Source organism: Pan paniscus, chromosome 2, assembly GCF_029289425.2.
Source record: "Pan paniscus chromosome 2, NHGRI_mPanPan1-v2.0_pri, whole genome shotgun sequence".
NCBI classification, from domain to species: Eukaryota; Metazoa; Chordata; class Mammalia; order Primates; family Hominidae; genus Pan; species Pan paniscus.
This window is the reverse complement of record NC_085926.1, coordinates 134,165,849-134,174,437: the sequence shown is the minus strand read 5'-3', so window position 1 is coordinate 134,174,437 and position 8,589 is coordinate 134,165,849.

The following is an 8,589-nucleotide window of genomic DNA, read 5'->3' as shown; positions in this document are numbered from 1 at the left end:
CTCTACCACCTCCTTTTCTGCTACCTTTCCCATGCCCTTCACACTGAATCTGGTCCATCCTTTCCGTGTAACCTTTTAATTCCCTCATTCTGCCTACTGGCCTCCCTCAAGCCCTTGAATTTCCATTTAGATCACCATGCCTTGGCCCAAGCCTTCTTTTGGATCACTCTGATTCTGCTAACAGACTGCCCATGGTAGCTGGCAGAACTCACAGAAATTATGCTAGGTATTTTAATTTCCTTGGGCTGCTGTAGCAAATTACCACAAAGTTAGTGGTAAAACAACAGAAATGCGTTCTCTCACAGTTTGGGGAACCAGGAGTCCAAAATCAAGATGTCTTGAGGGCTATGCTCTCTCCAAAGGCTCCAGGGCAGAATCCTTTCTTGCCTCTTCCAGCTTCTGGAAGCTCTGGTGTTCCTTGTTTCGTGGCATCATGACAGCCATCTCTACCTCCGTCTTTGTGTGGCCTTCTTCCCAGTATCCTGGTATCTGTGACCCCTCTCCCCTTTTTCTTTTTTTCTTTTTTCTTTTTTTTTTTTTTTTTTTTTTTGAGATGGAGTCTCACTCTGTCACCAGGCTGGAGTGCAGTGGCATGATCTCAGTTAATTCCAACCTCTGCCTCCTGGGTTCAAGTGATTCTCCTGCCTTGGCCTCCCGAGTAGCTGGGACTACAGGCATGTGCCACCAGGCCCAGCTAGTTTTTGTATTTTTAGTAGAGATGGGTTTTCACCATGTTGGCCAGGATGGTCTTGAACTCTTGACCTCGTGATCCGCCTGCCTTGGCCTCCCAAAGTGCTGGGATTACAAGCATGAGCCACTGTGCCCAGCCTCCCCTTTTTCTTATGAGTCACCAGTCATTGAATTTAGGGCCCATCCTAAATTTAAGATGACCTCATTTAGAAATCCTTAACTTAATTGTATCTGCAAAGACCCTATTCCCAAATAAGGTCACACCCACAGATACCAGGTCTTAGGACCTGGACATATCTTTTAGTGGGGCACAATTCAACCCACTATACTAGGTCACCACAGATTCTTGCTGTTCCTTGCTGTTCTCCCCAACCCCATTTCTGCATGTCCAAAGCCCATGTATCCTGTCCCAAACACCATTTCTTCCACAAAGCATGTTCACAATTTCTCAGTTATAAGCACCTCTTCTTCCTCTAAACTCTCGTCTGCTTTTTGTTTCTCATTTGTAGCTTTTATCAAGTTCTACATTTTAACAGTGCTGTCTATGTGAGAGAGACTTCCACTTTCTCTGGTTACCTGAGTGCTCCCCAGGTGTCTGGTCACCAAACTTCATGTGGAAATCTTTGGTCTGGCCAGAATCATTTATGTTGTTCCTGCTGACACTGAATATGCAGCCCTGGGCTCTGTACTATATGGTTCCTGTCTCTCTCTTCTTCCCTAACCAGTTGTCTGTCTTCCCGTCTCTTAGCTTCTCCTTTTCCTCTGTCCTCAACTTAACAATCTGCCCCTTCTCTACTTCCGCCCCTCAGTCTCCCAGCAAGGTGAGCCCTGTGAAGCACAAGTCTGCCCCATGCACACGAGCCCCTCAGGGCACCACTGTCTCCTTATTTTCTTCTCCACCCAGTTAAGTCCTTTGCTTGAGGCTTTCTCCTACCTTCCCTCCTGCCCACTCGGTATCTTTCTCCGAGAACACTCCCCTCACTGTCTTGCTTTTCCTGATGGCATGACTTCCCTTCCTTCTAATACCTAACGTGCCTTCCATCCCACAAAATTACTGCATTCTTCTTTTGTATTCCCATAGTTTGTTCCTGTCTCTGTGACAGTACCACCTTGATATGTTGCTTTAAAATTACTTCATGGTGGGGCATGGTGGCTCATGCCTGCAATCCCAGCATTTTGGGATTATAGTGCTCTAACTCCTGGCCTCGAGAATCTGTTGCAGAATAGCAAGACCCTCATCTTGAAAAGAAAAAAAATTACTTTTTCAGATTTTTTTTTTTTTTGAGACAGGGTCTCACTTTGTCACCCAGGCTAGAGTACAATGGCACAAAGACAGCTCACTGAAGCCCCAACCTCCCAGGCTCAAGCAATCCTCCCACCTCAGCCCCCAAGTAGCTGGGACTACAGGCGCGCACCACCACACCTGGCTAAATTTTGTATTTTTTGTAGAGATGGGGGTTTGCTGTGTTGCTCAGGCTGGTCTCAAATGCCTGAGCTCAAGCGATCCACTTACCTTGGACTCCCAGAGTGCTGGGATGACAGGTATGAGCCACTGCACCCAGCCCACTTCTTCAGATTTTGCTGATGACCTCACCCTTCCTACCTACAATATGCTCCATTTCCATTTAGATTTATACCTTAGCCACAGGCAGTGGCACACACCTCTAGTCCCAGCTACTAGAGAGGCCGAGGGTCATGTGAGCCCAGGAGTTTGAGGCTGCAGTGTGTTATGATTATGCCTATGAACTCCAGCCTGAGCAACTTAGAGAGACCTTGTCTCAAAACAAAAACAAAAACAAAACAACACAAAACAAAAAATTTATCCCTGGTAATAGAATTGGGATGTACATTTTGAGAATCGTGGTATGCTAGGTTCACCTGGCTGGAACAGTGGAAGATACGAAAAGGGATATAAATTCAAAGAGCCCCTGAACTCACAAGAACAGCTCCAGTCTTGTCTTATGAATATACTGACTCTAACACCGTGAGGATGCCCTTTCCTATTTCAACCAAAACAGCCTTAGTGATTCTCTCCCTTCTGGATACTGATACTGGGTTACAGGTAAGTCAAAGTGCAGCCATGATACAAGAAATACTCTTTCTTTTTCCTTTATTCTCCATCCTCGCTTTTCCTATCCCTCTTCCAGCTGCTTAGAAAATTCTAAGACAAGAGTCATGGCACTAGAAATGTTTCTTTTAATTAGTGGTCTCTCTTCTTCTTTTTCTTTTATAATTCCTCCTGCATTTCTAAAAGACTATATGAGTTATGATACTTTCACAATTATTTTTATTATAACGGGTGATTTTGAGCTTTTGGTATGAATTATGCTGTTCTAAAGCAATTGAGGTTAACATCTAGAAACTGGAAACAAATTAGCTATCCATATATGACTCCCCATGAGATTATAAGCTTATTTTGGATAAGGACTCTATCATTTTTATTTCTGTGTTTCCAGTACCCAGTGGTTCCAGATACATGGGGTATTCAGTCATTGAAAGAACTTTCTCTCTTGCTACTCTAGTTTCTCTGTGAAGAGGGGATTATATGATGCTCAGCTCCATTACTAGAGCCAGCTTCTTTCCCATGAACCATGGGAAACCTATCTAGTTTCCTACGGGTGGTGTTGACATTTAAGATATACTCACTGGGGAACATCAAAAGTAATAAAGATTGCCACCACACCCAGCCCTTTGCTTTCTTTTGACCATGTCTTTTAATACACAAACTTTTAAATAAAATAGGTTTTATCTTCCTACCTGACATATGTATTTTCAAGGCTGGGTGTGGTGGCTCATGCCTGTTATTCCGGCACTTTAGGAGGCAGACGGATCATTTGAGGTCAGGTGTTCAAGACCAGCCTAGCCAACATGGTGAAACTCCGTCTCTACTAAAAGTACAAAAATTAACTGGGCATGGTGGTACACGCCTGTAATCCCAGCTACTCAGAAGGCTGAGGCAGAATGGCTTGAACTGGGAGGTAGAGGTTGCAGTGAGCCCAGATTACGCCACTGCACTCCAGCCTGGGAGACAGAGCAAGACTCCGTCTCAAAAAAAAAAAAAAAAAAAAAAAAGTAATAAAGATCATTACTTTTTATTAGGATATGGTTCTTCCCATCCAACTCGCTCAAAATTTCAACCCTATGATTGATGTAAGTGTGATCCTGAGTGAATGAGAGAAAGAGGGCAGGTTGGGAAGAAGCATTCTTAGACTGCAGTGCAGTCTAAGGAAAGTCAGCAAGAGAACTAAATGAAGCAGTGCCACCACTGTACCTTCTGCAGTTACCCTTAGTTTGTTGTTTTGGAAAGACAGACAGAAGCAGGGGAGGGAAGGAGAAGAAAAAGTGAAAAGAAAAACAATATTGTTTGAAGGCTTAGAAAACAGCTGCAACAACAGAACTTTCCTTATAACCCCTTTTGTATGTAAGAAAGGATTAAGTAAATATTGATGCATTCCTCACTTCCAGAACAATTCATAGGCTAGAAAGGGTGCTGGAGAGGATTGCCCTCGTTATGAGCTAGTGAAGGGTTTCTGGTAGGATGGAAAGCATGCTTTGGTGCTGTAAAACTGGATTCCAAATGATACTAATAAGCAGTGTAACTAGGCAAATCAGTTAATCTCTTTCAGCTACAGTTTTTTCACTTATAAAACCATGATAATAATATTGACCCTATAGAATAGTTGGAAGGATTAAATTAAGTGAGAAAACATATGTAGAGTACACGGTATGCAATAGATGTTTAATAAGTAATAATCTCGGCAGGGCGCAGTGGCTCACGCCTGTAATCCTAGCACTTTGGGAGGCCAAGGCGGGTGGATTGCCTGAGCTCAGGAGTTCGAGACCAGCCTGGGCAATATGGTGAAACCCTATCTCTACTAAAATAAAAAAATAAAATTAAAAAAAAAAAAAAACTAGCTGGGAGTGGTGGCGTGTGCCTGTAGTCCCAGCTACTCGGGAGGCTGAGGCAGGAGAATTGCTTGAACCCGGGAGGCGGAGGTTGCAGTGAGCTGAGATGGTGCCACTGCACTCCAGCCTGGCAACAGAGCAAGACTCCGTCTCAAAAAAAAAAAAAAAAAAGTGATAATCCCACTCTAGTTTGGAAAGAGAATCCAGAGTAGATGGGAAAGACAGTATACATGAGAACTGATCCTGGATACCTAAAGAAGAAAATGAATTATTGGAAGGAAGGAATTATCAAGGGGGATAGAAAAGAGTCAAAAAGCAAGATAATCTAGAAGCAGAAAAACACAGCTAAGCTCATGCCACAAGAACAGTGGACATTGACCTAGATACCACTATTGACAGACCTTGCTGTGACTGCTTCTGGATTTGCAAGGCCACTGTGAATAGTTTTCATACTATTGCGTATCTTTGCATAGTGGGCTCCCCCACTTATAGTATTGAGTGGGAACATCAAATTGGTAGAGACTAAGTAACATGCTCACACCCCAGCATGAGAAAGATCTTAGAAAAGGACAAATGATCTCTATATTACTTAAAATAATGCTAGCAACTATAACAAACCCCAAGGTTTAAGTTACTTAACATAATAGAAGCTTGTTGTTCACCCTGACATTCTAGTGTAGCTATTCTTCCACATGGTGGGCAGCTTTCCCCCTTGCAGTGATTTAAGGACCCAGGCTTCTTCTGTCTTGTGGGTTCATCATCCCTAGATTTGTCTGTATTCAACTGGAGAATGGGGAAGAAGACAAGTGGAAGGGAAGCCCTGTTTATTAAAGACCTCACCTCCACCTGGACGCAAGGGCAAGGATGACAATGTACTCCCTGGCTGGCCAGCCACTTTCCAGTAGCAACTCCACACAGCAGAAGAAGGATTACAAATTTTTAGTTGACAGTTATCTATGTATGCCACACCCTCTACTGGGCCAATGTATATGGGAAAAAGTATGAAGTGGGGCAAGGTACTGAGGATTAAAGGACCCTGGGAAAGTGGAGAACGGTTTTGAGTAGTTGATTTGGGGAATGGGAAAAGAGATAGTACACTGGGAAGCTTAAGTGGAAAATATCAAATCTGGGCCACAGGATTGTCTGAACAGCACAGCGCTTGTGACGACTTCTTTCCTAGGATGGTTGAACTAAGCTCCTTTTATGTATAGCACTGCGTGACATGTAGGGGTTGGCCAGGATGATATAATGGTGACTATCTCCAGGAGCCTTCTAAGCGAATGGGAAAGATGTATACATAGAAAGATAAATTTTATTTTCTAGGTAGCATTTGGGAAGTGTCAAGTAAGTGGTCGGGGGAAGTGCTCTAAGAGTTCAAAGTAGGAGGTTATCACTGACATGTTGGGGCTTAGAGCAGGTGCTTAGTCCAGGTCTGCCAAGAAGCTGATGCCAAGACAGGATCACATGTGGAAGAAATTTATTAGGGAAATGCCTGTGAGAAAAAATGGTGAGGGAGCCAGGGAAGTCTGGGAGAGCCTTGGACTATGTAAATAGTGTAAAGTAAATCTGACCCTGAGTGAGAGAGAGAGAGGGAAAGATGGAAGGCAGGCTGAATGGCAGCCTCTTAGACTGCAGAGCAGACCAAGGAAAGTTGAGCATCAGGAAGTCTTTGAGCAAAGTCACCTACCAGATGAGCCCCATCTCCCAGGAATGGACCTGCCACACAGTCATCGGCTGGGAGCAGTCTTCAAGAAGCATGGCCTCACAGTACATTCAGCCATGGATTGCAGAGGGTCCCAGCTGGGGCTCTTGGTCAATTAGACTCCTTGCATTCAAAGACCTGAGGGTGAATTCTTTTTTTTTTTTTTTTTTGAGACGGAGTCTCATTCTGTCGCCCAGGCTGGAGTGCAGTGGCGTGATCTCAGCTGACTGCAAGCTCCGCCCGCCAGGTTCACACCATTCTCCTGCCGCAGCCTCCTGAGTAGCTGGGACTACAGGCGCCCGCCACCACGCCTGGCTAATTTTTTGTATTTTTAGTAGAGACGGGGTTTCACCGTGTTAGCCAGGATGGTCTCGATCTCCTGACCTTGTGATGCACCTGCCTCAGCCTCCCAAAGTGCTGGGATTACAGGCGTGAGCCTCCACGCCCAGCCGAGAGGTGAATTCTTATGGCCACCACAGTCTACCATTTGCACCACACAGATCTACTTTTTCCCTCAGGTTTGGGAAGCAGCTAGCTCCTTTACGGTTTCTGTAGACCTTTCTTCCTGAGAGTTATAACTCAAAAAGCATCTGAAACAAGTCTTGATCAATTTAGAGGTTTATTTTGCCAAGGATTCACCAAGGAAAAAGAGACACAAGTCACAAGAGACAAGGAAAAAGAGACACAGGTCTGTGGCCTGTGCTTTTTCCAAAGAGTGTTTTGAAGGGCTTCAATATTTAAAGGGGAAAGAACGGCAGGAGGGGAAGGATAAGAAAAAAAAAGGGAGTGTAGGTAGTGAGGTAAGGGGTCACATTCTTGTGAGGCTCACCAAATCCACATTTTACATGTGAAAAGAGAAGGCTGAGGGGAAAAGTCCATTATGCAGGGCTCAGTAGATCTACATTTGACATAAGATAAAGTAAGTCTGTGAAGTTACATCTCTCTATCTAGGAACAAAAGGAAGGTAGTTTTTGCATGACTCAGTTCCCAAGCTTTTCCCTTTGGCATAGTGAATTTGGGGTCCAAAGATTTTATTTTCCTTTCACAGGGGAAACTCAGACAAGGGAAGGTAGTGGAAAGAACTGCAACCTCTGTCGCTGCAATCGATCTCATTCTCTCCTTCCTGCACTATCCATCCTCCAATCCTCTCACCTTGGCAGATCTTGGTGACTTACCTAGTGATGGGACTCAAACTTTCATTCTGGAAGTATCTGAACCAGAAAGGTAACTATACCTTTCTCAAGCCTGTGTTACTTCATATTCAGTTTACGACAGAGCAAGAGAGTACCAGGAGGCACTTAAGTGGGTCACCTAGCTTCCACATGTATTCTTCTTTGTCCCTGTTGTGTAAAAGCAGCCCTCTACCGAGCAGGGTCAATGACTCCTGCCAGGATGGTGATTCCTGTTTTTGCCCACTGCTTACTAGACACAAGGAGTCCAAAGTACCCTGGCAGCAGCTGTAGATTGTGGTTCAATAGGACCTTTTTTCTTTTTTTTTCTTTTCTTTTCTTTCTTTTTTTTTTTTTTTGAGACACTCTGTCACCCAGGCTGGAGTGCAGTGGTGCAATCACGGCTCACCACAGCCTCAACCTCCTGGGTTCAAGTGGTCCTCCACCTCAGCCTCCAAAGTTGGTGGGACTACAGGCACACACCACCACACCTGGCTAATTTTTGTTTTTTTGTTTTTTTGAGACAGAGTCTTACTCTGTCGCTCAGGCTGGAGTGCAGTGGCACGATCACAGCTCACTGCAACCTCCACCTCCCAAGTTCAAGCGATTCTCCTGCCTCAGCCTCCTTAGTAGCTGGGACTGCAGGTGCACGCCACCATGCCTGGCTAATTTTTGTATTTTTAGTAGAGATGGGTTTCACCATGTTGGTCAGGCTGGTTTCAAACTCCTGACCTTGTAATCCACCCACCTCGGCCTCCCAAAGTGCTGGGATTACAGGCATGAGCCACCACGCATGGCCAATTTTTGTATTTTTTGTAGAGACAGGGTTTCGCCATGTTGCCCAGGCTGGTGTCAAACTCCTGACCTCAAGCCATCGGCCCACCTCAGCCTTCCAAAGTGCTGGGACTATAGGCGTGAGCCACCATGCATGGCCTCAATGGGACTTTTGATGTATCCTTGGTAAGAGTATACACTCTTTGGGGACCAGGACCTCTAACCCTGCAGGATCAAGAGTTGTGGGGACAAGAAGCACCTAATCATGTCCTTGTCCCCAGTGGGACATTGAGTGTAAGTGGGGTCACCTCTGCTTCTATCCTTTGCTTTCCAGACCCATGTATTCTT